This window comes from Sciurus vulgaris, assembly GCF_902686455.1.
Source record: "Sciurus vulgaris genome assembly, chromosome: 11".
In the NCBI taxonomy this organism is placed as follows: domain Eukaryota; kingdom Metazoa; phylum Chordata; class Mammalia; order Rodentia; family Sciuridae; genus Sciurus; species Sciurus vulgaris.
Genome location: NC_136472.1, coordinates 90046075 through 90051262, shown reverse-complemented (window position 1 = coordinate 90051262; position 5188 = coordinate 90046075).

The following is a 5188-nucleotide window of genomic DNA, read 5'->3' as shown; positions in this document are numbered from 1 at the left end:
CTCCTGTAGCTCTGGTATAGCCACTCTGAATCCAAGCGGCCGTGCTCCTCCTCCTCTTCGTCCTCAGGGCAGGCCCCGGGGTTCAGAAGCGTCGCTCTAAGTCCAAACAGCTCACCACGCGGCTTCTCCTCTGGCAACTGCCTGTAGCTCTGGTATAGCCACTCCGAATCCAAGCGGCCACGCTCCTCCTCCTCCTCCTCAGGGCAGGCCCCGGTGTCCTGAGTCCACACAGCTCTCCTCGCCGCTCCTCCCCTGGGCAGCCACCGGAGCCCCAGTAGTTGCTCCAAGTCCCAGCGCTGTGCTGAGCGGCCTCCTTTACGGCGCTCCCAGTTGTCCGAGTTCACTGCTCCAGCGGGGGGAGGGGCGTCTTGCCGGCAGCTCTACTTCACAAGTTCCCTGCGTTCCGGGACCACCGTCCCATCCAGGACGCCTCCCCAATGGGAGAGACTTACCCGGCTGCTTTGAGTTGGTCCCAAGTCTCTCACTTTCTCCTCTTTTGAATTCTGAGTCCTGGAGCAACATGAAATGCAGCCACCCTCTAGGCCGCCATCTTGAAACTCCCCGACATACACAATTTAAAGAGATCAATTTGAAGCATTGAAATAGAAGACACCATCACAAGCCTAACAACTAAGAAAAGTCCAGAACCAGATGAATTCTCAACTGAGTCCTACAAGATCTTCAAAGAAGAATTAACACCAATACTCTTTAAATTATTCCATGAAAAAGAAAAGGATGGAACCTTCCAAACTCATTCTATGAAGCCAGTATCACCCCAATATCTAAACCAAAGACACATCAAGGAAAGAAAACTTTGGACCAATATCCCTGATGAGCTTAGAGACAAAAATTCTCACTAAAATTCTGGCAAATCACATACAAAACCTATTTAAAAACTCACCTTGGGTGAGTCCGGGCTTTTGTGCCTGTTGCTTCATAAAACTACCAAAACAGCTGCTCAGTTGTGCAGCTACTACTTCCTGAGCATTAAAAGCCATGAAGGCAAAAAAAAAAAAAAAAAAAACAAAAACAAAAAAAACAAAAAAAACAAACCAAAAACAGAAAGGCAGCATTAAATGCCAGGCTTACTTGTCTAAGTTCTTGACTTTTTCTAGATTTTGACCCAACAATTTTTCTCTCTCATGTTACCTGGGAACCTGGAATGTTTTAACAAAGATGATCTCTTGGAAGAAACTGACCCAAATGAAGAGAGGTCATTAACCAGACACAGATGTAAAAGTGGAATTTTATTTTATTTTTTTATTTGTCCTAATTAGTTACACATGACAGCAGAATGCATTTTGACACATTGTACACAAATGAAGTATAACTTCTCATTCTTCTGGTTGTTCATGATGTACAGTTACACAGGTCCTGTAATCATGTATGCACATAGGGTAATAATGTCTGATTCATTCTCCTGTTCTTCCTACCACCATACCCCTCTCCATACCCTTCACTTCCCTATGTCTAGACCAAAATATCTCTATTCTTCCCCGCCCTGCTTATAGCTCACCCAAGGTTGTGGGTCAATAAATAAAATTCTGTCTTCAATCAGGGATCCCAAAGGACGTTTCCTTCAGGAAAATAGTGAAGTAAAAATAACTGAATATTTTAATTGTTTGCAGTTCATGTTTGGATCACCTAGCTAATTTGGAACAACCTTAATCATTAAACTTGAAGTAGGTGGTTCTGGACTGGTAGATTAAGAGCAGATTAAGAATCAAACAAAAATTTTCTCTTGTGAAGGTAAAACCTTTCTTGGTCTCAGAATAATTTATTTTTCTTCCTAAAAATAAATTTTCAAATCTGATGACCAGAATAAATTTGTAATACTGGACCAGAAATTGAGACACCGTTAGGGAAAACCAGTAGAACAACAGATCACAGAAACAGAACCACAAAAGCTTTAGATACTGGAATCAGACAGATTATTTTTAAATGTGGATATTTAAAGAACTAAAAGACAAGATTGAAGAAAACCAGGGAATATTGAATGTAAAAAGTGACTTAGTATATTTGAAAGGAAACTGAATAGAAATACTGAAACTAAAAATTTATTAATAGCAAAATAATAAGAACATAACATATATATGTACATACATATAAAGGTAGATTTTATATAGATGAAGGGGAATTTGTGAAATGGAAAATAGATCAGAAGTAAGTATTCAGATTGTAGGTAAAGAAATATAATGAAAAAATATTTTCATTAAGGGTTTAGAAAACTAGTATTTATTAATAAAAATATATATTGTCATTAAAATAAAAATAAATAATATATTGGGAAGTATTTGATACAAGTCCTGGCATGTAGGGAGTACCCAAGAAGTACTTGTTTTAAAATAATTAATTTGGTTATTTTGCAAATCATCTGTATCATTTCTTATAATTTCCATTTTTCTGTCAAAATGGTCAACTTCTTTTAATTTCTAAATTCTAATTTTGAAACATATGAATAATAGGCATATTCTGTTTTGTTTCTTATAATCCCAAACTCTGAAATATTTTGGTGCTATCATTGTTAGCTCTCACTTGTACTATCTTGTTTTCTTGTGTGTTTTCTAGGTTTTGACTGTGAGATACTCCACTAAGGGAACCTTATTTTAGGGACAACTTAGAGGGCAGGATTAAGGTTCAATTCTTCCAGAGAGGATTTACATTTTGAGAGTTGCCTGGGGGTATGAACAACTCCATACCACCTCATTATATTAAAATTTTCATATGAGGATTTTCAGACAGCACAGATAATATGAATGAATGAAAAACAAATGTTAAACTCATTTTATGATGCAGATTTCCAAGGATTTTTCCCCTTCCTTTTCATTGTTTTCCTCTTACCTAGTGCTATAATCAAGATGGGTATAATTTTGCTGTTTCATTTTTGGGCCTTTTTTTTTTTTAAATGAACTTCTTACTTTAGAAGAGTTTTACATTTACAGAAAAATTGGAAATAGTACAGAGAGTTACCATATATTTTACATCCAATAGCTACTATTATTAACATCTTATATTAATGTGGCTTATTTATTCCAACTAGTCACCTGAAAATTATTTATTACTATCAATTAAAGTCTATGCTTTATTCAGATTTCCTTAGTTTTTACCTAATATCCTTTCTGTTATGGGATCCTGTATCTACATTTAGTCATCATGTGACAGTTTCCAAGAATTTATTTTTTAAAATGATTTTGATGATGTTTTTGATGATCTTGACAGTTTTGAAGAGTGTTAGCTAGGTATTTATAGACTCTCCCTCAATTGGAATTTGTGTATTTTCTCATAATTAGACTGGGAAGAAGACAGAAATAAATGGTTATTTTCAATCATGTTGATCACTTGCACCTACTATCAACATAATTTATTCTTGTTGATGTTGACTTTGGTCATCTGTTCAGAACTATGTTCATCATGTCTCTCACTGTGAAGTTACTCATTTTTCCCTCCTTCCAAAATATATTCTTTAGATGGTAGCCATTATGTACAGCCCACATGTAAGGAGTAGGAGGTCATGCTCTAAAATTTAAACAGTTTCTCCATAAATTATTTGGAATGCTTCTGCATTCAAGATTTGTCTCTTTACCTCCATTTGTTTATATCAATATGGACTCATGGATATTTATTGTGTGCTTTAAATTAAGATCCAAAAGTAGTTTTTTTGTCTCTCAAGAGAGCTCTTGCAGTTGCTCCTTTATTGTGTTTACATACCTACATCATTGTGAAAATTTTGTTTTTGCTCGGAAGTTTTTTAAAAAATTGTTTTGGAGAACTTCAATATTTTCTACATTATAAGATATTCCAGAATCACAATAAATATGTATATGCTCTATTCCAGTCCTAGAATCATCTATTTCTCCAAGAATCCCTGGTTCCTTTAATCAAGAATGTGATTAGAAAACAATATCTGGCACTAAATGTGCCCAGTGGCATAAAAATGTGCCAAGACTAGATGTGTGTCATTGCTTCTATGCCTTCTCAGATGACAGAGCAAGGAAATATTTGCATAATGCTAACCATTTTATATACAAATATCTGTGAGTATTTCCATATGTAACCATCTGTATTGAGCTAAACATGAGCATACATGGATATCTCCATTTCTGTTATTTACATGGATCACTCTAGCCTCTTCTTACTTATCTGTAAACTATTCCAACAGTGAAAGCTTGGCTCCCATCATTTTCCATGCATTTATTTAATTGTGCAACTGTAGCATATATGTATAACAATACCAGAATCGTTAACTGGTATTTTATGAGGAACAGTTTTATCAGAATACAGTGCTATGTACAGTTAATCTTGCCTGTGGTCTTACAGATTCCCCTCATTTCCAAAGATACTTAGATTAGTACCCTTTCCCTCCACTTCTTTCAATGAAGTTCCTTCACACATTTGTAATATAATTAGATTGTTTTGTGACTATGACTGTGTTTGTGACTGTGTTTATGCGTTCTATCCTGGGATCTTCCAACTCCTAAATATTTTTAAACTATTTGCATACATTAAGGCCCACCATTTGTGTCTCACTTATTTCTGTTGTGGAGGTGGTCTTTTGCAATCCCAATTTTATGCAGAAGTCTTGTATTGAAGTTATCACCTAGGCAGATCCTGTACTTTATGTTTTATTGTCCTTCTTCATGTAGATATCACATCTGGGTAAGCAGAGTACACAGGAAAAAGGCTACTCTTAGCACACACTCCTTTGTTAGGGTTTCTGTTTTCACTCAGTTTTGTTTGTTTGTTGTTTTTTTGGTGAATTACATTTGTACATAATAGTTGGTTTCATTTTGACATAATCATACATGCTTGGAATTCAATATACTCTGTCTCAATCCCCATCGTTCCTGCTTTCCCTCGCCACCTTCCTTCCCCTGTTCCCCATCTACTCTACTGGTCTACCTTCCACTCATTAGTATATTTTTAATTGGTACTTTATAGATATATGTAAAGGTGGAATTCACTGTGGTGTGTTTATACATGCACGTAGTTTAATTTTGTCAGATTCATTCTGCACTTCCTCCCCTTTCCCATCCTTCCTTCCTCCCTCTCAATCTTTCTTTATGGGGCTGCTGCTGATCTTCCCTCTAACTTGATGATATCTGACACCCCCCATCCCTCCTACTTTGCTCTAGCTTCTGCATATGAGAATCTTCGACCCTTGATTTTATTAGTTTAGCTTTTGAAATCT